The 26,077-nt window shown below is 50.1% G+C and overlaps 1 long non-coding RNA gene across 8 annotated transcripts in view; it reads left to right on the top strand.

Annotated features, from left to right (window-relative positions):
* LOC114895379 overlaps positions 1 to 26,077 on the top strand; it is a 376,741-nt gene that overhangs the window by 189,627 nt on the left and 161,037 nt on the right. For all 8 annotated transcript variants that reach the window (XR_003793521.1, XR_003793522.1, XR_003793520.1 and 5 more), the window contains exon 4: positions 15,654 to 15,800. This is a non-coding gene — a long non-coding RNA (uncharacterized LOC114895379). The remainder of the gene's footprint in view (positions 1 to 15,653; positions 15,801 to 26,077) is intronic.

The following is a 26,077-nucleotide window of genomic DNA, read 5'->3' as shown; positions in this document are numbered from 1 at the left end:
ACAGTATTATATTAGTTTCAGGTGTACAGCAAGGTAATTCAATATGTTTATAGAATATTCTCCATTCACAGTTATTATAAAATATTGACTCTATTCCCTGTGCTGTACATTACATCCTTGTAACTTACTTATTTTATACCTAGTCGTTTGTACCTCTTCGTCCCCTTGACCTATTTTGCCCCTCCTTCCACCCCTCTCCCCACTGGTAACCTTTTGATGGAGGATCACAGGTATTCAGAAGTTGTTGATTTCTTCGGAACAGTCACTTGCTCCTGACCTTCCCGGAGTCCTGCAATTCACAGGGATCCCCGCTTTTCCTCTTAAGCGACTCTTGAAGAGACATAAGTTCTTTTATTGAGTAAACGTGTATCTCGCCCCTGCCACGTGCCAGTCATTGTAGGGCATCCAGGCATCCGGGGTTCGGGCTCCTTCTCGGAGACATTTGGCTTTGCTGCTGCTCTGGTTGGTTTGTCAGTTGCAGACCCACTGTTGGGATTCTCACTTGATGACAGGCGGTCTGGGCCCCTCTCTTCCTGGCCAGTCAGCTGCTGCCATCACCAGTGGTGCAGAGGCTGGGGAGACCCCAGATAGTGGGAGGAGCTAAGGCTGCTTAGAACCAGGCACTTCTGGGGGGCTGGCACTGTGCTGGGCACCTTGTGCCCCTGCGGTGGCCACATCCCTGGGAGGGCGGAGCCATCATGCCCATTTTACACATCGTTCTCCCATCTGTCTGTTGGTCTCTTACTGGGTCATGCCATTCTCTCCTTTAATCTTGCACATGTATTTGGAGATGAGGAATCATTCTCACTGCTTTGCACTTGGGGAAACAGAGGAACAGAGAGGACCGACGTGCTCATGGTGACAGCAAGTAAGAGGTGATCCCAGATGTTCATGCTCTTTTGTTTCATAATAGATTTGGGGGGAGGGTTGCTTTGGTTTGCTGTAGGGTATTTTTCCCTCCACCTGGAAGCACACTTGCCTTTGGTGTTGCGTTGTTGTCACAGTCTGTTGGCATTCCTGAGGCCACATCAGCAGAAGGGTTGCAGAGTGAAGGGCCAGCCTAGAAGCATCCGGGCTGTAAGATGAGTCTGTCCAGAGGGTAGACTTTGATGCATTTTTAGCGTAAATACCAACTGGGCCAGTTGCGCCCTCGGGCAGAGGGAGCCCCTGCCATCCCCGCTTCTCTGCCCCATCCCAGCAGCCTGGCTCTGCACCATCCTCTTCACAGGACGCTGCCTGCGAGGTGACAGAAAGCAGCGCCCCTGTTCACATTGGGAAGGGAGGTCAGGGTTGCCGTGAGGTTCTGTTGGCTGGTGGAAGAGGGATGCTGTTGGCATCAAGAATGAGAAGGCGCCACGCTTTTCACCGAACGTCCACTCTCTCCGAGGCTGTTCCAGGTGCTTCCTGACAGATCATCCCATGAAGCCCCACCTCTTCTTCACCCCTGTTTCTCAGACGAGGCAACCCTGAGTCTGGAATGTAAAGTATGTGCCTAAGCATTTACCCAACTAAAGGGCAGGGGAGCAGCGTTCAAGCCTGTCCTCTTCACTCACTCTGCCACCTCCTGTGAGCAGCTTGCTGAGGTTATGAGAAGCAGTTCAGATGCTCACAGGAAAACGGGAGAAATGCGGGGTACAGTGGACCTTGCCTATTTACACTAATTAAATGAGGAAACAATTTAAACACCGCCATCCACTGCTGTAACGAGGCCAGAGGACAGCAGGTACACATACACGTGCTGCCCTGGAAATTGGTAGAATGCCGGGAGCGGGTTTTTGTTAGCAGAAATGGCCTTGATAGTGTCTGAGTATTTTCAGTCCATTACCTCATTTCTCAGTTTTATCCTAAGGGGAAGGAAGAAGGAAAAAAAAAGAAGAAAAAAAAAACTATTTTGTGAAAATGTCTATTAAATCATGATTTTTTTTTTTTTACTTTGGATTATAGAAAATTTCAACCGTCCAGGAAAGTAGAGAGCATAGTATAGTGAGCACCCATTTACCCATTGACTAGTTTTAACAATGATAAATATTTGCTTTATTTACTTCTTTTTTTTCTAACATAGTTTCAAGTAAATTATAGACATCATGACATTTCACTTCCAGATATTTCCAGGTAACTTCAGTTAGGATAATAAAAAGTTGAAACCAAACTTGATTAAATGGAGAATGGTTAAATAAGCTATGATTACCCACCTAGTATAATATTATGAGATCCTTAAAAGTATCAGTTTTGAAGTTCTCATTTTACCAGCTGTCTTAGGACGCTACACTTTCCCTTTATTTGACTTACCATAATTTCTAGTAATTGAACTGCCTGATTATTGAATTAATGTCTGTTTCCCCTGCTCATTTGATGGGGACAGTGCCCATTTTTTGCTCACCACTTTGTCTTCACTGCCCAGCATGGTGCCTGGGTTATAGCAGGTGCAAAATAAAATTGGTTGAATAAATGCCAAATGAGCATTTTTAGATCCTGGAAATAACAGGCTGGGTGATACAAGCAAAGCCCATCATCTCGTATGAACACGATGTGAAAATGAAAATGCACGTGCATACAGATGACTACCAGAAGGCCGCTATGGGAGCTTCACGTGTTTGTGCTATGGCATGATGGGGCGTGTGGGTGAGGGTTGTTCCTCCTGCTTTCTTTCCTCCGTGTTGTGGTCCTGCGGTCATAACAGTGCAGGAGTCCATCCCCGCCATCACAGAGGGAGCCGCCGTCCCGCGTCCCGCTTGCTTAGCCAAGTCCAAGAGAAAAGGAACATCCGCGTGGAGTGGGAAGCGTTGGTTTTGAAGCTGTCACTCTCTTTTACCCCCTGCGGAACACTGAGCAAATCTCTGAACCTCTCAGAGCTTAGTTCCTCCAAGTTGAAAATGGGATCATGGTACCTGCCCCTCTGCGTTTCTATAATTAAATGAAGTGAGAAATGGCTCATGGAGGGGAAAACACACTGTAATGTGTTCCTGGGCTAGCTGCTCCCCATGCTTCTCCACCATGACATCTCGGCCCCGGCCCTCAGAGAAGCCCTGCAACTGTCCTGATGCCCCCTGGATGGAGAATGAATGAGAGGCTCCACGGAGAGGCACAGTGCATCTTAGGTTCTTAGGTGTCCATCTGAAAATCCCCACTGATGGTAAACGGGAAGGTGGTGGCTAATTACCTCGGAGTGCTGTCACTGGGCTCAGCCATCTTGCTAATTGATTGGTCCATCAGTCATCCGACGGTATTTACTGAGTGCTTACTGCATATGGATTGCGTATTCCTTAGCCCTCAGTGGCTGCAGACCCCACCCAGCCTCTGGATCTTCAGGTGGCACTAGAGTCTCTGGCGCGTCTTGTGCTTAGGCTGGTGAGGGAGAGTCAGGGCGGTTTACCCAGGGAATGAGGGGCAGCCTCGTGACTTTATTTATTTATTTATTTATTTATTTATTTAATTTATTTTTGGCTGTGTTGGGTCTTCGTTGCTGCGCACGGGCTTTCTCTAGTTGTGGCTCATGGGCTCTAGAGCACAGGCTCAGTAGTTGTGGCGCACGGGCTTAGCTGCTCCGCGGCATGTGGGATCTTCCCGGACCAGGGCTCGAACCTGTGTCCCCTGCATTGGCAGGCGGATTCTTAACCACTGCGCCACCAGGGAAGTCCCAGCCTCATGACTTTTAAGAAGAGCTTTTTTGTCCAGGGATCCTGGCTGACTCTTCCCTTCTTCCAAAGGATCCTGTCAGGGTGTTAGAGCCTGGATTAGTTTCCCAGGGCTGCCATGCACAACAGAAATGTATTCCTTCACAGTTCTGGAGTCCAGAATTCCAAACTCAAGGTGTTGGCAAGGTTGTGCTTCCTCTGAAACCTGTAGGGTAAGGACCCTTCCTCGTGTCTTCCTAGTTTCTGGTGTCACTAGCAATCCTTCGGGTTCTTGGCTTGTGGCTGCCTCACTCCAGCTCTGCCTCCATCCTCACATGGACTTCTCTGTGTGTGTCTGTGAGTCTCTGCATCTCTCTCATTATGAGGACCCCGGTCATTGGATTCAGGGCACCCTAAACCAGTATGGCCTCATCTTAACTTGATTGTATCTGCAAAGACCCTATTTCAAAATAAAATCACATTTACAGGTTAGGATTTCAATGTATCTCTTTGGGGGATACAGTTCAACCCATAACAGAGCCCAAAGCAAAACGAGTTCCTCCAACTCTTCCTGACCACCAGCACAGCTCGCCCAAGGACCGCCTCTGGCACACACACACGGATGACTTATTTATTTTGATTTTTTTTTCTTTTTTTTTTGGCTGCGTTGTGTCTTCATTGCTGCACGCGGGCTTTCTCTAGTTGCAGCGAGCCCTGGGGGCTACTCTTCATTGTGGTGCATGGGCTTCTCATTGCGGTGGCTTCTCTCGTTGCAGAACATGGGCTCTAGGCACACGGGCTGCAGTAGTTGTGGCGCGCGGGCTAAGTAGTCCTGGCTCACAGGCTGTAGAGCGCAGGCTCAGTAGTTGTGGCGCACGGGCTTATTTGTTCCGCGGCATGTGGGATCTTCCTGGACCAGGGATCGAACCTGTGTCCCCTGCATTGGCAGGCGGATTCTTAACCACTGCGCCACCAGGGAAGCCCCCGGATGACTTATTTTTCACGTGGGACTGGACAGTGCCCTTCCCATTCACTATCCCTTTCGACTCCACAGCAGTCCCGTCGTGCATCCATTCAGACGTGCAGAAAATACTCCTCGGGTGTCTGCGGTGCCCAGCCCTGGAATACAAGGGTGTGAAAGACCGCTGTAACCCTTGCCCTCAGGGATCTTAAAGTCTTTAGTGCAGTGGAGAGACGGGAACATGGGAATAAACAGTTCAAATAATTGCAACTTCTGATGAGAAAGTAAAGTGCTGGGGAAGAGAACCCTGGGCTCAGCGGCTCGGCAGAGATGGCCACGTGAGGGGACCTCCTGAGCGCCTGGGGACAAGGAGGCAAGGCCTGAGCAGGAAGGCGTCTGCAGAGACCTTGCAGGGGAGAGGGGCAGCAAGAGGGCCAGGGCGGGAGGAGTGCGGGGCGAAGCGGAGAGGGGCTGCATCAGTTCCTGGAGGAGGGCAGGGCCAGATCACCTGCAGTGAGAGGAGTTCGCCTTTTATTGCAATGACTGCTGGGTGTTCATGAGAGACTTTACAGCTAACTCTGGAATTAAGTGCACTCTTCCCTGACTGCCTTTAGGGTCCAGGGTTTCCCACCCTCAGCACTGTTTTGGCATTGGCGCTGGATGCTTCTCAGCTGTTTGCGGGGCGGGGGGGGGGTCCTCCCCACCATAGGATGTTTAGCAGCATCCCTGGCCTCCACTCATTGGAGGCAAGTAGCATCCCCTCCCCAGTCATAACCATCAAAAATGCCTCCAGACATTGGCAAATGTTCCCTGGGGGCCGGCAGGGTGGAGAGCAAAATCACCCTCCTTTAAAAACCACTTCTGTGAGTAAGTCAGAAAGAGAAAATCAAATCCCGTACGCTAACACATATATATATAGAATCCAAAAATTAAAAAAAAAATGGTTCTGAAGAACCTAGGGGCAGGACAGGAATAAAGACGCAGACGTAGAGAATGGACTTGAGGACACTGGGAAGGGGAAGGGTAAGCTGGGACGAGGTGAGAGAGTGGCATGGACATATATACACTACCAAACGTAAGGTAGATAGCTAGTGGGAAGCAGCCGCATAGCACAGGGAGATCAGCTCGGTGCTTTGTGACCACCTAGAGGGGTGGGATAGGGAGGGTGGGAGGGAGGGAGATGCAAGAGGGAAGAGATATGGGGACATATGTATATGTATAGCTGATGCACTTTGTTATACAGCAGAAACTAACACAACAGTGTAAAGCAATTATACTCCAATAGAGATGTTAAAAAAAAAAAAAGAAAAGAAAAGAGCCACTTCTTTGAACTGGCAAGTCCCAACATTTGCAACTCCAGACATCCCTGTTATTGGTTCTGCCTCCCTGCGAGGGAGTTTTTCAACTAAACACATTTTGTTAAGTGTTAATTTCTCCGCTGTCTTACGTAAGAATATCGGCCAGTTGGCGTTTCTGATCTGTGTCACCAGGCTGAGTTGATCTCATTCTGTCCAGTATCCAGCAAGGAAGCTTGGTATTTGAGGGCCTTTGTGTGCAGTCTCTGGTAGACATTTTAACCAGTTGAGAAGTAGCTTGACCCCGGCTCTCGCCACGCTTCCCAGCCAGGGAGGAATCCTGAGACCCAGCTGTAGTCACTGGTCTAAGCTTCCATCTCGCTGTTTGAAATCAAGGATTTGGATCCATGTCCATGGAAGAAGTTTCCTCTGAGTTCCAGGTTTCTCCAGGAGTCTCCTTCCTGTCTTCTCCCCATGCAGCCTAGAGTAGCGTTACCGTTCAGCACTTACTTATTCAGCGCTTTCCACGCATCCTGCATTTCCCTGGGCGCAAGGGTGCTGCCGGGAAGGCCTGCGGTCACGTGGGGTGTGCAGATGACAAACAGGAGGCTGGGAAAGAAATCAGAGAATTACCGGTGGCGGCACGTGCTTTAATGGGCTCAAGGGTGGTGGTCTCTGGAATTACAGGACCCTGTTAGTAATCAAGACACCCTCTCACCAGCCCTGAGCCCCTGCTTAGTCCTGGCTCAGGCCCTTTCAGGATCGTTCCGTGTATTCATGAACAGTTCCCATTAGCTGACTGTCGGGGGCAAACTCCTTTATTGCTGAGAGGAACAAGCTCTGGAGCGAGCTGTGTCCTGCTCATTGAGAGCCACCTCTGTGAAGTGGTGAGAGCTGGTCTCCCTCGGCCGCAGTGGGAGGAGACCCCACAGGGACCTTGAACCTGCCCTGGGTGACGAAACGCCCTGCTGAGTAGCTGGGCAGGTCCTGGGTGGTCCGCTTAATGTTCTGCAGGATAAGGGACGGCAGCTGCTCTCTCCCTCCCCCAGAGTCTCCAGACAAGGGCTCAGAACACAGAAGGGACCTTGTAGCATCCGAGCCTTTGCGCTCAGGTCCTGTCGAAGGGAGAGGGACGCAGGAGGGTGGGGAGGGAGAATGAGTCCCCTCTCCCTGCCGTCCACTTGGCACCATGCTTTTCCCCTCCTCTGGGCCATCGGGAGGCTTTCTTCCTCCTGGCCAGTCAAATACCGCATCTTCTTTCTATCTTTGCTCCCTCGATTCCTCTGGCTGCGGGTGTGTGAATCGGTAGCAGCCGCTTGGCAGGGTGCTCTTAGAAGATGCTGCGCACCTGCACGAGTTCTCACCTCTCCTCCCTTCCCCCTGCCCGTCCTCCCACTGCTTACCTGGCCACCACCTAATTCTTCTTTTACAACACAGTTCAGAGAATAATCCACACCAGCTGCCTTAGGGAGTCTTTCAAAGACGCACAACCCGGCCGGTACCCTCCTCTATTTTAGTTAATACCCTTCAGCTCCCCCTGTCCCCCAGCATTGTCCTCAGGTTAATGCTCTGTCTTCATGGTCATTACTTGGCTTATAAGGCTCCGGTGGGCGCTGGCTGGGCTTCAGGAAGTGCCCCATCTGGGAACTGAGAGGTGGGCGTTTCACCCCCGGGGAGAAATGTGGTCCAGCCACAAAGAGCAGGAAAGACTCAGAGATGGAATAATTCATAGAGGGTCGTGGTAGGGTTGTTGGCTGTTACCTCTGCTGAAATGGGGCCATTGGAGGCTTCAAAGCAGATCTGACTTGTGTTTTAACTGGATCGTTCTAGCTGCTGTGCTGGAAATGCTCTGAAAGTGGCAAAGGTGGAAGCAGATGGACCAGTTAAGAGGCTACTGCAGAAATCCAGGGAAGGGATGATGGTGGCCTGGCCACGTGGTTGCAGAGGCGATTGTGAGAAGTGATCAGATGTAAATATATCACAAAGGTAGAATTTGCTGGTGGATTGGATTACAGGGTATCCGGAAAAGGGTGATCCCAAGATTTCACCTTGAGCAAGTAGAGACTGAAGTTTCCATTTATTCTTATGGGGGATCAGTGGAGAAGTGTGGTGGGTAGGGGTAGAATCATGATGTTTGAGGTGTTAGTCAGGCATTGTTAGACATGTAAGTGGAGATATTCAGGAAGCAGCTGGCTATACGAATCTGCCGTGTGAAGGCTAATTTCGTGTGTCAGCTTGGCTAGGTATCCAGACATTTGGTCAAACACCAGTTTAGATATGACTGTGAAGGCATTTTTGGATGGGATTAACATTTATGTCAGTAGACTCTGAGGGAAGCAGATTATCTTCCATGATGTGGGTGGGCCTCGCCCAATCAGTTGATGGCCTCAGGGAAAAAAGACTGAAGGCCCCCAAGGAAGTGGGAATTCGGCCTCCGGACAGCCTTCAGACTTGAGCTGCAGCATCACTTCTTCCCCGGGTCTCCATCCTGCTGGCCCACCCTGCAGATTTTGGATTTGCCAGCCTCTACGGCAAATGTGTGAGCCAATTCATTAAAATTATCTCTCTCTCCCCTATTATTTCTTTGTCTGTTTCTTTGGAAAGCCCAGACTAGGACATGGAGTAAAGGGATAAGTATTTAGGTCCCTATTTGGGAGCCACGTTATTTAAGCCTTGAGACTGGGCGTGGACACCTAGAGGGCACATGTGGATAGAGAGGATTGGTCCACTGGGCTATCCATCCCAAGTGGCGAGATTCAGAAACCGTATGTGTATGTAACATTTACTGAGCACTTACTATGTGCCGGCCATCCTCCATCACTGGATGCTGCCTCTTCTTAAAGCCAGACCCATCTATCTCCTTATTTGTTTTGGAAGGTTGGGAAATGGTCCCAGTGGAGCCACTTACTTCTTTGACTGATGTTTCGCAATTCCTGTGTCTCAGCTCCTCCACGGTTCTGGACAGCAGAATGGAATCAGCTGTTCCTTCTCCTGTGTCAGAAACGGATTATTCCAGCATCTTCCTCCCAACCCATCTTCAGTTCCCCTAACCTCCAGCCTCTTGAAGCCATTTCATGTCTCTTGATACCCAGTAATCCCATCTGTTAAAAGCCTTGGAGCCTCCTCTCTGGAAACTGTTGGTAAAAATAGTTCTGCAGCCCCAAGGAACAGGGTTATTTGAACTTGGCGACTTAAAAAACCTTTGGGGTGAATAATGAAAAGTGCAGGACTGTGGGGATGAATTTCCCTCGCCCTCTTTGGTCCTTGTTTCTTTGTGCGTGAGGCAGAATGTTTAACCTATATTTTCCAAGAACTGTGTAGGTGGGCTTTTAGGGAAGTATTGTTCCTCTGGATGTGGAAACCATGAAGCAAAGAATAACATTGAACAAGAGGCGTCCCGATGATGATGATCAGGTCTGGGCTAATTATGGTGCCGTGTGCTGGGGCCCCTGTGTCGCCTGTGGTGTCACTTCTGCCTGAGTTGGATTTTGCTCCGGACTCAAGGTGACACCGGGATCCTTGTTCTAGCCAGATGTCAAATGGCTTATCTACTTCCTAAGGCTGTGACTGGTTCTAAATGAGAAGAGGTGCAGCCTGGCAGGTAGAAGGGACACAGACCTTTGTGTAAGGAATACTGAGCTCTAGTTCCCATCCTACCCCTGGCTTGCTGTGTGACCTTGGGCAAGTTTTCTCACCTTTCTGAGCAGTGGCATCTTCATCTGGGTTGAGTTTGGGCTTGGTCGTCTCTGAGGGATGGGGCTCCAGCCAGCGGGAGCGTACATACCTTGAATAAAGGACCACCCTGCCCTCAGCATTCAACCAGCTGTTGTCTTGTGTGGGACCAGGGTTGCCAAATACATTTTTGGATCTTGTAATGAAATTTCCTGAATTTTTAGATGTAGGCAGTTAGTTGAGAAATATTTTAAACATCCTGTGGGTGGAACCTGTAGCCAGAAAGAGCCCGTTGGTTTTCAGTTTGCAGCTCCGTGCAAACGCGCTGTTCTTTGTGGATTATCACGGGCTGGGGCCCAGGAGCGGAAGGTTGCTCATTTGATTTGTTTTGCCTTCAAGGTACCGGGGGACCAAAGCCAGACTAGAAACGGGGTCATGAGATCACTGTTGCCTAGAGGCCTAGAGGGAAGGTGTGGCCTTCCTTTCCTCGTGGGTGGAAATGTCCGCTGAGGCAGTGGACTCGGTCAGCTGATCTCCTTGGGATTTAACCCCAGATCTAGCCACCAGCCTTGTCTCTGGTTCCATGGACTCTATGGCATCCAGATCTAGAGGGAATCAGTTATTTCAATGTATTCGTTTTTCACTCAGCAGTGTAACTTGTAGCTTTTCTCTGTGTGTCCACATACCTCACTCTTTTTTAACTGCCGCATAGTATTCCATGTTTTTTTCCAACTATTCCATACTAATGGACACTTTGCTTTCATCTGTTTCCCCTTTTCTTTCTACCTCCCCTGATGTCATGCCATAGAATTTGTTTTGCTCACCCTCCACTGCACACCTCCTTCCTTCCTCCCCTCCCTCCCTTTCCCTTTTCTCCTTCCCTTGCATCCGTCCATCTCTGGATCCACTCACGAAACATGCTCTCCCTACAGATGCGAGGTATACGGGGCAAAATCCTGAGACCTTGCCTCTGGGAGCTCCAGTCCACTGGGAAACCAGAGAAAAAGCGCATCATGGAGGCTCCCTGGAAGCAGGTTCTTCAACAGTCTTTACAAAGTAGCTCTTTCTGGCCTTTTGGAGGATGAGAATCTCCGAGGCAGATGCCAGTCTTTCAAAGGAGGAGTCCGCCTCGGAATGTTACCACGTCTGCTTCCTGGGACCTTGCAGAACCATCGTCGGCCGCCCGTCCTCCCCTTTTCCCCATTGCTGGAGGCTGTGGCTTGAGCAGAAAACCCCCAAGGTTGGCTCTGGAATGATGACCCTGAGAAGGGAGAGGTGCTGTCGTGAGTTTGATGGGTGGCTTTTGCCTTTGGCGTGGAAGCCATCAGGACCTTGAACAAAGCTGCAGATCGGAAGTCAGCCTAAAAATGGATGCAGAACCTCAGGTCTTCTTCTCTCGAGGAAATTAAGTAAAGATGAATAAAAAAGGGAGTGAAGGTGTTGTGTCTCTCAGAGACAGACAGAGAGGACGAGGCGTCTACAGTCACCGCGCCTTTATTTTCCAAATGGGTTTCAAATGTGTATTTTGTGCCAGGAGCTGTGCTTCCCTCTCCTTTCGTCCTCTGCTTCTTATCTCCTAGGCATCTTGATGGTGATCACAGTAACGATCCACAGAGCATCACTTGCTGGCAAACGGGGTTCTAGGAATGGAAGAAGTAGTGTGTGCAGTTCAGAGGCCCACAGCCTACTCTGCTCTTAATCACCTGGGTCACCTGAACAAGTCATTTAAACAATGTTTCTCCATTTTGTCCTCTGTAAAGTAGGGAAAGTATCGCCGTCTTCCTTCTAGGGATGTTGGAAAGGGTACAATGAGTCAATCCACGTGAAACACCTAACCTAACCCTGGAATGGCTACCTGGAATATAGTAAGTGCTCAATAAACATCACACACGTGCATCCACACACACACGTGTCTCAAATGTCTCCTTACCTGAGAGGCCATCCTGGCCACTCTGTATAAAAAGTACCCACCTCACCCCCTCCCCCCCCACATCTCCCTCTCCCGTTCTTCCTCTACTGGTCTCTGCAACACGTATCATATGACCATCTGACCCCCTATGTAGTTACTTGCTTATTTGTCTGTTTGTTGACTGTCTTCCACCCCCGCCCCCTCTCGAACCCTGCAAATGCCGAGATCTCTGTTACTTGTGTTTACTGCTTTAGTCCCTGGAGCGTGGGTAGGTGGCTACTAAATATGGGTTGAACAGATGAGTCTCTATTTTAGAGCTGACCTCCAGGCCCAGACAGGGAGGTAAAGCGCACAGGGAGGTAAAGCGACTTACTCAAGATCACCCAGCTACCAGCAGCTGAAGAGTCTGGAATCATTTAAATCTAAAGGTTTAAATTCTAATTTAAACCGTGAATGCCTCCCTGCCGGTAAAACAAAAAACAGAAAAACTAAGTGCAGTGCCTGCCACACAGTAAGGATTTAGTAAATGTTAACTAGAAGTAATAAGGGTCATCATTCCCGCAGCAGCTGTCCCCTGCCCCGGGACACCCCCGTTTGGCTGCACCCCAGCTTTCTGAGCAGTACTCAGGCATCAGTGGGTGCAGTCTTGAGAAGATTAGGTGGCACCCAGGCCGGTGGGCAGGTGTGGCGCCAGAATTAAAGCGAGTTCGTGCCCTTTCCCGGAGGGCTGCCCAGTCCAAGGGAGGGAAACGGCACTCTGTTGAAGATGTCGAGTTCCCGGTGTGGTGCCTATTTCCAGAGTTGGTGGGAGCTTCCAAAACATGCCGGTGTCTCTCCTGGTTGTCCTTTCACTTGCTTTTTTCTTTCACCCAAGGCTGAGGCGGGGCTTGCAGAGATCTTAAAGGGCAGGAAATTGTCTCCATTTTCTGGACCTCGTCCCAGTTGTCCTTTGGAAGGTTTTATTGCTCCCATCTTTAAGATTAGTGAACTGAGGTTCAGGGAGGTGTAAATACCGAAGCCGGGATTCAAACCCAGGCCTGCTGGATCCCAAATACCTCACACCCCTGCCCCACTGCTCAGATGCTCTTATAGTTGGATTCTGATTTGTCAGCATGTATTTTTTTTTAAGCATCCTTGAACTATTGGACATGTTTATTTTTTTTCTTAACTTTTCATTTTATATTGGAGTATAGTTGATTAACAATGTTGTGTTAGTTTCAGGTGTACAGCAAAGTGATTGTTATACATATACACGTTTCTATTCTTTTTCAAGTTCTTTTCCCACTTAGGCTGTTACATAATATTGAGCAGAGTTGCCGGTGCTATATAGTAGGTCCTTGTTGGCTATCTATTTTAAATATAGTAGTGTGTACATGTCAATCCCAGACCCCCAATCTATCCCTCCGCCTCACCCTTCCCCTCTGGTAACCCTAAGTTCGTTGTGTGAGTCTGTTTCTGTTTTGTAAATAAGTTCATTTGTGTGTTGTTTTTTTTTAGACTCTGCATTTAAATGATATCATATGATATTTGTCTTTCTCTGTCTGTCAGCATGTATTGAGCAATAACTCCAGGCTGGGTGCCATGCCTCATTTTTTTTCCTTGTTTGCTTGTTATGGTTTTTAAACTGTTTTCTCCAAACGAGGGGACGGTGCGTGTAAGAGGTACATGGGGGAGGATACTTTGTCTTGTAATCTTGTGATTCTTTGGATTACAGCAGCTATGGGGAAAGAGCCCAGGCGCTGAAGGAACACTGCCCTGAATTCAGATATGAGCCCAGCCTCTGAAGTTGCTGTGTGATCTGTGTCGAGTAATCAGCCTCTCTGAGCCTCAGTTTCCGTATTTGTAAAATGGAACAAGAACTCTTACTTGGAGAAGACACTGAGGATTTGAGATATTAAATAGAAAATGCCAGGATGCTTGGCACCCTGGTGCTTGGTTGGCCATCACTAAGTTGTGGCTCTTATCATTATTGTTGCTGTGTTTTAGCACATGGTGTTATACTTAAATGTTACTTCTTTCTTTGCCCTACTTACCTTTGTCCCTCTTAAGGGTGCAGACCGAGCCTTATTCATCTCGGCATCCCCGCCTTCTAACACAATTCTTGGTACGTGGTTGACGTGCACTAGTGCGGGGCACACGAACGAGTGAATGAATGAACAAATAAAGGGGCCCATGGTTTGTCGGGACCACTCTGGCCAGCTGTTGGGGGATGTATTTCCTGGAGTCTTATCCCCTCTGGTCAGATCCAGGCTGGGACAACGGTACAGTAGTTCCATTGTTCCCAGATAGCACTTCCTATCTTAATGTCTCGGCCAGGGCAGCCCTCGGCCACACCCTGCCCTGCTGCCCTATCACCCACCCCTACTTGGACGCTGGCGGGCTCCCCGCTAGCCTGCCCCGAAGAAAGCTTCCACGGCCCCTCGTCTCCCCCACTCCCTTCAGTCACAGCAGTTGTCGAAGGGGGCATTTCCTCTCTCCAGAACTTTTCACATTCCAGTGAAGACCTAGAAGACGCTAAATCAAAATGCTCTGCATGAGCCTGACCCTTCAGAGCTCAACCTACATCCTCCTGCCTTGCACCCCACTCTCCCTTTGTCTGATTGGTAAGTCAGGACTCATCCCTAGTCAACCGCTGAAGAAACCGAGGCTCAGAAAGGTGGGACTGCTAGTAACACAGCTGGTTAGTGAGAGGACCTAGGGCCACTACTAGCTCTCCACACCTAACCGGTGCTTTTGCCACTAGTTCCCTTCCTGGTTGCATCGTTGGTGTGCGGGGCCCTTCTCTGTTGCCAGAAGAGCTTTGAGGGGTGTGTCACAACGTTAGTGACGTGGGCACTCTCAATCTGTTAGCTCAGGGTGGCCTCCCACTGCCCTGTGAGGTGTTCAGGGTCCAGGCATCGTCACACCCACCCAGCTGGGGAGGAAACAGAAGCCTGGAGGGCCGAGTAGCTTCTGGAGGTGACACAGCTTGGGGTGGTGGCACTTTTCCTTCTGCCAGCGTTCCCTTTCCTGCTCAATTTGACTCATAGATCAGTTGTTCTCAAACGTGGTTTCACATTGGAATCATCTGAGGAATTTAAATATCTTGCTGCCAGGACCCAACCCCCAAAGATTCTGACTTAAAATTAGTCAGGAGTGGAGCCCAGGCATTGGGGTTATAACATCTCCCCCCGGGATTCTCTGGTGAAGCGGCATCAAGAACCACGATCTCAGATCATCCCTGTTACAGGGCTGTTGGGAAAGCTGACAGTTCTAGCAGTTCCCAAACTCTATTTCAGACCGAGTTCCAGCCCTCCTAAATCAAACCTTGCCCGCCTTTGCTCAGATTGATGGCCACTTGCGTTTCAAAAGAACTGGCAGTGCTGAATGAGGACGCTAGGGGAATAGGGGGATGGAGAAGTCCCAAAGAGGTCATGTCTTGTGTCCCTATTGTGTACTGGACCCTGTTCTAGCACAAAGAGACCTCTGCTGATGTCATCCCCATTTCACAGATGAGAAGACTTGCTCAAGCTGGTAGGGGCAGAGCTGGGACTTGAAGACAGAGAGCTGGCTCCAGAGGCCACTGTTTTAATCACTATGTCTGTTGCTCTGCTCTGTGATGAACTGGTTCGCACTCAGCTGAGAATTTGCTCTCACCAGCTGATCCTTCACGGTGATGCTGAGGCCTCGATCTGATCTGTCACCCTGCTGCTCAAGAGCCTCTAGGAGTCCCCATCGCATCTGTGGGGGAAGGGCAAACCCTTAGCACAGCCTGTGAGGGATTCCCCTTACAGTCTGACCGCTGGCAGACCGTTCTTTCACACTCCATGTCACACATGCTGTTAATACTGTTTGAAAAGCTCCCCACCTTTCTCTGCCTGGTGAACTTCTGCTCTTCAATACCTAGCTCAAATATCCTCTTCTCTCATCTACGAAGGAAGAGTCAGTGATGCCTTCCTCTGTGGATCACGAGTTCCTGGAGGAGTGGGGCTCTGTCTCACTCATGGTTTGCTCTCCTCACTCGGCATCTACCAGTGGATGGCCAGCCTCCCACGTGTAGGATGACGTCCTTTACCTTAGGTTCCACTTTATTTCAGCCACGAAGACATATTCTTTTTATCTTCTGAATATCAGAGGATTTTTCTTTTTGTAATGAATTCTTTTCTTCAGGGTGTCTCGGGCTCCACATCGCATAATTGACATTATTTACTGTGTTTTCCCAGGCCGGGCTGAGGTTTCAGAGGAGTTCCGAGCTCCTGTGGAGATTTGCTTCTCTCCAGCCTTGGGCTCTCTGCACTCTTGAACATCTCGGGGCCCACAAGAAAAAGAAGAAAGCCAGCCAGTTCTGGGAGCAGCCTGGGTGAAGAGAGGTAGGTGTCTCGTTTAGTGTCCAGCTCGATTCCTGAACTCAACCACCACGCGCCAGGCAAGGCAGAAGCAAGAGGAGTGGTGTCTCAGCAGCCCGAGTGACATTTGTTTGTTTGCTCGTGTGCTGTTGTGGGAATGGAAGCAGATGCTCAGCAAGGAGGAGGAAGGTGCTTTTAGGACGGCCCTCCCAGGCTCTGAAGAGGGCGGGCACACGGGGAGCCCCTAGCTGTCAAGACCCAGTGTGAGACTTTGCCACGGCCACAGTGAAGGGGGCAGGAAAAGTCGAGCTTAAAGTTGCTGGCTGAACTCTCAGAGTTTATTCCGCAGAAATACATGCGTAGTTGCAGATAAGGTGAATAGGATCTTCATCTCAACATTGTTGGAAATAGCAAACAGTGAGACAGTTTTTATTTACTTATTTCTCTATTTACTTATTGACATACAATGCCTAATTTTTATTTTATTTTTGTATTTAAATTGAGGTGTATTTGATTTACAGCAGCAGTCCCCAGACTTTTTGGCACCAGGGACTGGTTTCGTGGAAGACAGTTTTTCCACGGAACGGGGTGGGGGACGGTTTCAGGATGATTCAAGCACATTACATTTATTGTGCGCTTTATTTCTATTATTATTACATTGTAACATATAATGAAATAATTTTACGGCTCACCATAATGCAGAATCAGTGGGAGCCCTGAGCTTGTTTTCCTGCAACTAGCTGGTCCCATTTGGGGGTGATGGGAGACAGTGACACCTGACGTGTGTTGCTTACGTCCAGTCTAGTCTGTAAGATACAGCTTAATTGTCACTTGCCACTCACTGATAGGGTTTTGATATGCGTCGGCAAGCAATTGATTTATTATGGTCTCTGTGCAGTCAAACCTCTCTGCTAATGATAATCTGTATTTGCAGCCACTCCCCAGCGCTAGCATCACAGCCTCAGCTCCACCTCAGATCATCGGGCATTAGATTCTCACAAGGAGCGCGCAACCTAGATCCCTCACATGCGCTGTACACAGTAGAATCTAATGCCACCGCTGATCTGACAGGAAGCAGAGCTCAGGCAGTAATGTGAGCGATGGGGAGCGGCTGTAAATACAGACGAAGCTTCCCTCGCTCTCCCGCCGCTCACCTCCTGCTGTGTGGCCCGGTTCCTAACAGGCCGTGGACCAGCAGTGGTCCGTGGCCCGGGGGTTGGGGACCCCTGATTTACAATATTGTATTAGTTTTGGGATGACAACATAGCGATTCAAAATTTTTACAGATTAGACTGAATTCATAGTTGTTATAAAATATTGGCTGTATTCCCTGTGCGGTACGATATAGGCTTGTAGATTATTTATTTTATATGTAGCAGTTTGTACCTCTTAATCCCCTACCCCTATCTTCAGTGCCTAGTTTTTAATTGGATTACTGGATATGTAAAGAAACAGAAGAATTTGACCCAAACTTAGGGAGGAAAATAGTCCATAGAAAACAGAGGGCTTCCCTGGTGGCGCAGTGGTTAAGAATCTGCCTGCCAGTGCAGGGGACATGGGTTTGTGCCCTGGTCCAGGAAGATCCGACATGCCGCAGAGCAACTAAGCCAGTGCGCCACAACTACTGAGCCTGCGCTCTAGAGCCCGCGAGCCACAACTACTGAAGCCCGCGCACCTAGAGCCTGTGCTCTGCAACAAGAGAAGCCACCACAATGAGCCCGTGCACCACAACGAAGAGCAGCCCCCGCTCACCACAGCCAGAGAAAGCCTGCATGCAGCAACGAAGACCCAACGCAGCCAAAAATAAAGAAACAGAAAAAAATTTAAAAAAAAAGAAAACAGAATGGAATTGAGATTTTTGAGCTAAATGCACGCTTGCCTGATCAATTGATTTTATTATTATTAGGTTCACAGAAAAATTGAGTGGAAGGTATAGAGAGTTCCCATATATGCTCTGTCCCCACATGCAGCCTCCCTCACTAGCAAGAATGGTATAGTCTCCCTCCTGTGCCAGAATGGTATATTTGTTACAACTGACAAGTCTACATTCTCCAACACATCGTTATCACCCGAAGCCCATGGTTTATATTAGGAGTCACTCTCGGTGTTGAACATTCTATGACAACTGTATAATGACATGTATCCACCATGGTAGTATCATATGGCATAGTTTCACTGCCCTAATAGTCCTCTCTGCTTCATCTGTTCCTCTCCCCCAGTGAGACACAATTTACATGCTCCTCAGTTGGGGATCGGTTGATTAAATCACAATGCCTCCATAAAATGGAGTACTCCACAGCTGTTAAAAAGAATGGGTGGCTTTATGAAGTGATACGGAACACTCTTGAAGTTCTGTTCACCACTGTCGTCCTTAGCAATGTTGATTTTAAAAAATGAAAGAAAGGAGGGCATATCGCAGTGTGTAGAGTGTGCTAACCTAACGGCCCCACTGATGCACATCCACCACTCCCAAATCAGATACCTGTACTTCCTACGTCCTCACTGAACACAGTCTGTGGTCCCCGCCTCTATTGATCTGTAAGCCCCAGAAGACAGACCCCTCCAGGAGGGCAGGATCTGTCCATCTGCAAGGATATTATCGCCTGGGCCAAGCCCAGATCCAGGCACACCACAGCCTTCCCATTAGTATCTGTGAACGCATGAATGATGAACGGACGGGGGAGTTTTCTTCCCACAGTGTCCTTCTGCCTCCTGCCCCTCAAACACATGGGCTGGAGTGGAAGCCCCGGGTGTCCCTTCTGCTCTCCTGGGTACCGTCCCTGGCCTACCCACCCCCGCCCCTTGAGTCTCTATGCTCTGCCAGGCTTCATTATTCCCCAGATTACAAAGACTCAAGGGGTTGGGGGGAGAGGCTTGAAACGGACCTTCGAGATGATAACATGTAGCTGACGCTGTCAGTCAGGCCGGTCTGACTTAATTGATTAATTTTGTTGTATGAGCCAAGCGACCCAGCAGCTGGGAGCGGACTCCGGATCTGACAGCAGGCTGGTGAGTCAGACCCGATGGGTTTGATTCCACGCGCTGGTGTGGCTGCCCATGTGACCTTGGCCATGTTACTTAACCTTGCTGAATCTCAATTTCCTGATCTGTAAAAGGAGGCTAAGAATGCTTCTCTTGAGGTTGTCATGAGGATTAAATGCGATCACATAAGTGAAAGTGCCCTTTGAGGAAAGAGGAAGGTGAAAATGCTCATTGGGTCGGGAGAAAAGTGAGGCAGGCCCGCTATTGTCCTCAGGTGCTGCATCCTTCCCTGGGCAGCAATCCTAACTCCAATTCGATAGGTTCTAATTTGGCTTACTCTTTCATTCAGTGCACTTCTCTCAGCCTCCCAGGGCTTTCAGCTTAAGCAAATAAATTATCCTGCACCACCGGGCTCTGTGTTCTGTGGCCAGCCTACGTTTGAGCATGATAGAGATTCTTATCCGGCCAGGTAATATTACACAGCAAGGGATGACATTTCTTATCAGAGGCCCTGTGGAATCAGAGATAGGAGCCCTTTCTTTTTACCGGCAGCCAGGCCTTCATGTGCACGGCTGGCAGGGAGGGCAAGAGGGGCAGGCCGGGGCCCAGAGTGGGTGGCTTGGGCTGCAGTGGCACCAGCTGGCCCTCTTCTCTCAAGACGGCCACTCCCAATGGCCTGCCTTAACGGATGTAGGCTATTTTGAGATTTTTGCATATGATAGAAAACAGGGCAGGGCCCGGGAGTGTGAATGAGGAAGGAAGGAGAGAGCTTGATGCTGCTGGACCAGCTTGGGGTGGAGGCATGGGAGGCGTCTTGCCCTTGTACAGAGAGGCAGGCGGCCTCCTGCTGCGGAGTCCAGGCCGTTCGCCGGCCCTGTGGATTGCAGGGTGGAGGGAGCTGAGGCCCAGGTACCTACCAGAGACTTGGCTGTGGGAGTGACGAGGTGCTGGGTAACCTCCATGTCCCCGTCAGGAGGCCGACCTGTGTGGATGCAACAGGATGGGTACCACACGGGGCTCTGCTGCCCTCAGGCTTCTGTTTGGGAGGCACTGGCAAGTGGGAAGGCAGGAAGGGAGTGAGGTCAGGGCGCTTACTCCTCTGCTTCCTCCCTGCTGGGACCCTGAGTGGTACAGGCAAGGTCTACACAGAGGAGCCTGCGTTAGAATCCTGATTCTGGGACGCACTCGCTGTATATCAGGCGAGTTGTTTACCTCTCTGCACCTTGGTTTCTTCATACAGTTTTCTTTCCGTCTCTCACCACTTGCCTTTGGGTTCCATTGATCTCTGTGCCTGTCTTTGGCCCTGAGCTGCCAGAGGAAGGGGCACTGCTGGGTCCCCCAGGGCCGGAGGCCAGAGCTCAGTGTGGATGAAGCTCCAGTGTAGACGGAGGTGGTCAGAGTGACCACATGATTTGGGTACCGCGACCTCTGTGGGGGACACATGCTCAGGGCTCTTCTCGTCCTGTGTTTTAGGAAGTCCTGCGCTGCTCTCAAGTAATAATCTTGCCCTCATCAGAAAGGAGAGGGGAAGTGGTTTCTCCCTCTCTCCCTGGACCCCTTCCAGCCAGCGGCCCTGCTCCTGCTTCCTTCCAGTTGGCCTCACTTCCTGATTTCCTCCCTCTCTTGCCCTGCCTCTCCCGTGCCGGGCCTCGCGTCGGGCATGCCGAGTTTTCCTGTCCCTCACCTCTCCTCCTCCCTATGGCCAAGTACAAATTCTGAAAGCACAGCTCTGACCATGTCCCTCTCCACGCGAAAATAGTCTAACCTCTTAGCGTGGCCTTTAAGGTCCACCTCACCTTCACCCCTCCCTGTGATTTTATCCTGGTCACCTTTGGGTGGGACACTGGTCCTGGTAAGCAGGTCACCTCCTTGTCTTTTGTTTTTGTTTTTGTTTTTTGCGGCACGCGGGCCTCTCGCTGTTGCGGCCTCTCCCGTTGCGGAGCACAGGCTCCAGACGCGCAGGCTCAGCGGCCACGGCTCACGGGCCCAGGCGCTCCGCGGCATGTGGGATCTTCCCGGACCGGGGCACGAACCCGCGTCCCCTGCATCGGCAGGCGGACTCTCAACCACTGCGCCACCAGGGAAGCCCCCTCCTTGTCTTTTGAACCCGCCGCCGTCTTTCTTTGACTTTTATGCTTTGTTCTCGACGTTTCTTCCTCTTTGGATGGCTGAGGGGTCCATGGGCTCTGGCCACCGACAGGGCCGTGTTCAACCGCAGCTCTACCGGCGGCTGGCTCTGTGATCATGAGCAAGTCGCGTCACCACTCTGAGCCTCAGTGTCCTCTGCCGTGACGTGGGCCGCTAGCTCGTGTGCCAGGGCTCTTGTGGGAAGAACCTGTCTAAGGGCTCCTGCTGGGGTTTGGCTCATGGCAGGTATTCAGTGAGTGGAGGCTCCCCTCTGTCTAACGGGCTGTCCCTCTGTATCCAGATCCCGCCTGAGCTCAAGTTCCCTTCCATCTTTAGGTTCTTCCACCCCCAAGGCATCTTCCTCTGTCGGAAGGTGTCTGACGTCCTCGTGTCTGGACAGCAGGAATGGACTCTTCTCTTTCTGCCCATGCTGACTTCCTAGCATGATGTGGATCCCTTTAGGTCATGGTTTTGGCTTGGCCACAGGAACCATTGATTTAGTGACGGAGAAGTTGACTCCAAGGGAATGGAAGAGAGTCATCTGTTCTCTCGTTGAACGTAATTCGATTGAGTGCACGCGATATATCAGGCACTGGGGTTACAAGGAGGTGTAAGATGGCAGCTGCCCTCACAGAGCCCATCTTCCAGCAGGATGGTTGTCCAGGCCTGGACCACAGATCTGGAAAGACATGGGCCCCTCCCTGAAGGTAGCTCAGAGCCTGGTGTTGGATGGGGGCGGGGGGTGTGGGAGAAGTTCTGTGCCCAAGGAGAGGATGCCTCCCTTGAGATGGGTCAAAGACGATGAGGTCCCGCTTCAAGATACCACTCTTGACCTTGTCGGGTTGTACATCTGATTTTCAGACGTCTCCCACTATCCCCACTATGGCTTCCCTTCCTGCCAAGGGTATGGGGGTCAGCTCCGAGGTCACCAGCACCTCTTAGCATGGACCTTCATAAAGCCTTGAGAAGTAAAGTCCACTGAGAGAGATGTTCTAGAACATTCCAAGCTGGCTAAGCAGGATGGTGCCTTGAGCACGCAGGGCAGCTTGTCCGTGGCCAGGACAGTGGGTGAGAGCCAGCCAGCTGACCGTCCTGGCCACAGCTTCTGGACTCTCTCCTCATGGGCCTCAGGCCCCTGGGGCTTCAGTTGAGTTTTTTTCTTCCCTCCACCACCAACACTCTTATCCAAGTCATCCTGCCTAGATCACAACAACAGCTTCCAGATTTGATTCCCTGAATCCAGTCTCACCCCTCGGCAATCCATTCTCCACTCAGCAGCCAGCATGACTTTGTTAAGTGGGAATCCACTTGTGTCTGACCCACAACATACGTAAGCCTTCCCATTTCTGCTCCTGGGATAAAGACCAAAACCCCTACGGGGCTCCTGTGTGAGTTGGCCCAGCTGCTCTCCTTCTTACTCAGTGTTCTCCAGCCTCACCGACCTCTGCTGAGTGATACAAAACTACCCTGTTTCCTGCCGCCCCAGGGCCTTTGCACGTGTCATTCCTCCACCTGGAATGCTCATTCCCTCCGTCTTTGTGTGGTGAGTGCTTTCTGACCCTTAAGCTGTCCTGTTGTTGTTTCCTCCCATTCACTCCACTTTTCCTTCATAGCGTGATCTATAATGACATGTTTATTTGTGTTTGTTTCACATCTGTTTTCCTTCACCAGGCTGGAATCCTGTAAAGGCGAGGATGAAGTCATTTTTGTCTACCGCAGTTACGACAATAAAAGCTAGTGCTTTTGTCACACCAGCCATATGCCAGGCACTGTTGTAAGTGCTTCATTTTTACCAAACCCTATAATCCTCAGAAGCCCCTCCTGAGGTGTTAGATACTGCAGCGGTCCCCAACCTTTTTGGCACCAGGGACCGGTTTCGTGGAAGACAGTTTTTCCACGGACTGGGGTGTGTGTGTGTGTGGGGGGATGGTTCAGGCGGTAATGCGAGCGATGGGGAGAGGCAGATGAAGTTTCGCTCGTTTGCGCGCAGCTCACCTCCTGCTATGTGGCCCGGTTCCTAACAGTACCGGTCCATCGCCCTGGGGGTTTGGGACCCCCGAGATACTGTTATTGCCTTCATTCATTTTACAGGTGAGGAAACGGAAGCACAGAAAGCTTAAGTAATGTGGCCCAGCTCTCCCATCTAGTAGATGGTAAAACCAGGACTCAAAAGTGCAGTAGCTCTGGACCCCTCTGCCAGGCCCTTCCCCGGGGGCGCTCAGTGGATGGGCAGTGCACGAGTCAAAGGGCCACGGTCCCATCTCTCAGGGAGGTTCTCCTTGAAGTTTCTGCACTGGGTTCAGGGCTGGCAGCATGGTAAAGAGAAGGGGACCTGGGTTGCAGTGTGGGCTCCCCCATTCAATAACTGGGTGACTGTCGGCAAATCCCTCAACTTCACTGAGCCTTGCTGTTCTGAGCTCAGGCTGGGAGCAGCGCCAGTCGCCTGCGTGATAGGAAAGGAAAATCTGAGAGCTTATAGTGTGTGCTCTAAAACTGTTACCTGCCTTGCTGTCTTAGAGGGCTTCTTGGTTTTGGTTAGAGTGTGTGCCACCCGCTTTCAGCCAGAAGTGGGGAGATCTTGGCTGGCGTGACAAGGAGAAGGGCTGAGGCTCAGGTGCTGCAGGACATGGAGGGGGTTGGACTTCAGGCATCCCCTCCCCTCTCTTCTGCCCTTAGTGTGTCATTACCTTAAGTTGGAGTTTTCACTGACACACAGTTACAGGGCCAAGGGAGAGGAGTTTGGTGACCCCCTGCCCATGCCAGGAGATGGAAGGGCCCCCAAGAGCATCCTGAGTCTCTGGATGCTATGGCAAAGAACTGCATTTTACTGGGAACCTCCCTCTCCCAGTGTCTTTCTCTCACTTCTGGGGATCTTTGCAGCCCCTGGATGATGCCCCCACCTGACCCAGAGACAGGGGCATTTAGAGTCATAGGGACCTTGCTCCAGCAATTAGTTAAGTGTAAGCCCATTCTGAAGGCAGAATGGGTTCTGATCCTGACTCCATCGTTTACTAGCAATGTGATCATGGATGAGTTTCTTAATGACCCGGTGCCTTGGTTTCCTCACCTGTAGAATGGGTTGCTGACAGTAGTGTTTGTCATTGGTAGACTGAACTATTGGTCCCAGTTCTTCACTCCTCCATAGTAAAATTAACACATGCATTCCTTTGCCATGGCCTCAAGGTGGGCGAATGCACTTCTTCACCCTGTGACTTTGGTCTTGGCCATGTGACTTGCTTCGGTTCATGGGATGTTAGTAATATCACTGGAGTGGAGGATGGAAACGTGTGGATGCAGTTGGGCTTGCTTTCCTGTGTGCCTTTCATCATGACAACATGCCTTTGGTAGTATCCAACCCACAGAAGATGAGAGACTTGGAGCAGATTCAGAATTCACACCTAGCACGGAGCCAAGCTCAGACAGACCTTCCCTGTATCATCTAACTGCTAGCTGACTAACAGACCCGTGAGTGAGAAATAAATGCTTATTATTGTATGCTGCTGAGTTTGCGGTATTCTGTTAATGCAGCATTCTTGTAGCCATAGTGACTAATATGACACTTCATGAAATTATTATAAAAATTATAATTAATAAGGTGAGTTGGTTCACATATTAGTTCCTCTTGCTGCTGTAACAAATGACCACAAATTCAGTGGCTGAAAACAACACAAATTTATTCTCTTACAGTTCCATAGGGTAGAATCCAAGGCGGGTCCCACTGGGCTAAAATCAAGGTACACAGGGCTGGTTCTTTCTGGAGGCTCCAGGAGAGAGTCTGTTTCCTTGCCTCTTCCAGCTTCTAAATGCCGCCTGCGTCCCTAGGCTTATGGCCCCTTCCCTCGTCTTCAAGGCCAGCCACATGACCTCTTTTCATGCCTTTCTTCCTTAGTCACAGACTTTCTCTTCTGCCTCCCTCTTCCATTTTTAAGGACACTGCTGATTATATGGGACGCACGGAAACAAGCCAGGGTAGTCTCACTATATTAAGGTGAGCACATTAGCCATTTATTTCCATCCGCATCCTGAATTCCTCTTTGCCATGTAACCTAACGTAGCCACAGATTTCAGGGATTCAGGCATGGGCACCTTTGGGGGACCACTATTCTGCCTACCACAGCACGTCAGGCACTTAGAACAGGACCTTGTACGCACTGTGTACTTGTATACATACCTGTTAGTATTATGATCAGCCCTAGCTTCATCATCTGTGAGATGAGTGAGAGGTAGTCCCATCTGATGTCCACACAGATCCTCAGAAAAGCTTTGTTTTCCTGGACATGTTGCCCCCAGGAGACATATTGCATCCCTTGGTCTTGGATGGACTGGAGGCTGTGGGCTTACAGGAAGGGGGTGAGGTCAGTTTCCTAGCTGGCTTTGGAGCAGACCAGAGGTTCTTTAGGACGATGATGGTGCTTTCTGATTAAATATCGTAACGACTCTCCTTTTGTCCTCACTATCAGTAGAGCCCCTAGCACAGGGCACTGGCCAGACGACCAATGGGACTGGGATGAGCCAGTCCAGAGCGGCCAGCCGGTATCTCCATGTGCCCAGCTGGTTCCGTCCTTCATTTGACAGATCCCTCTGACAACAGATTGCAGGGAAAAAGAAACTTCCTGGCACAATTGATACCAATTTGAAGGAAGCAGCTGGCTTTGGCGGGGGCAAGGAAACAAAATCCAGTGACACTGATAATGTCTCACCAGCCTGCGTTAATTGAGGAACTGCTGGGTGGCTGCAGGACACGTCCAGAGGCGTGGGAGGGTGTGAATTCCTACATAGGTAACTTAGAATCCAGTGTAGGAGCAGAGTGGTATTAACCATAGGAGGAGAATAGCCTGGGTTTGGGGTTCCTGGGTTTTGAAGGTTCTGTCAGTGACTTACTGTGTTACCATGAGGTCAGTGACACCGTGTCCCCTGGTTTCCTTACAGTGGCAAAGTAGAGTTTGCTGGATTTCTTTCCCTTCCCAGTCAAAAGTAAATGCTATGGCAATGACCAATGCTTAAGATGAAACTAAGGAGACTCATGAAAAGAACCTGATAGCTCTTTGGACATCACCAAGCTTACCTGGGGAAATGAGGCCAGAGAGGTGAAGTATGGTCTAAGATCACACAGCCAGTTGGGGCTAAAGCCAGGTCCTGGAACTCACCATGGTTTCCTCCCTCCTTTTATTTTATGTATTTATTTATTTAAT

Source organism: Monodon monoceros, unplaced genomic scaffold, assembly GCF_005190385.1.
Source record: "Monodon monoceros isolate NGI ecotype Baffin Bay Population unplaced genomic scaffold, NGI_Narwhal_1 Super_Scaffold_14, whole genome shotgun sequence".
Classification (NCBI taxonomy): domain Eukaryota; kingdom Metazoa; phylum Chordata; class Mammalia; order Artiodactyla; family Monodontidae; genus Monodon; species Monodon monoceros.
Note: the sequence above shows the minus strand (reverse complement) of the source record. Positions and strands in the feature narration are given on the sequence as shown.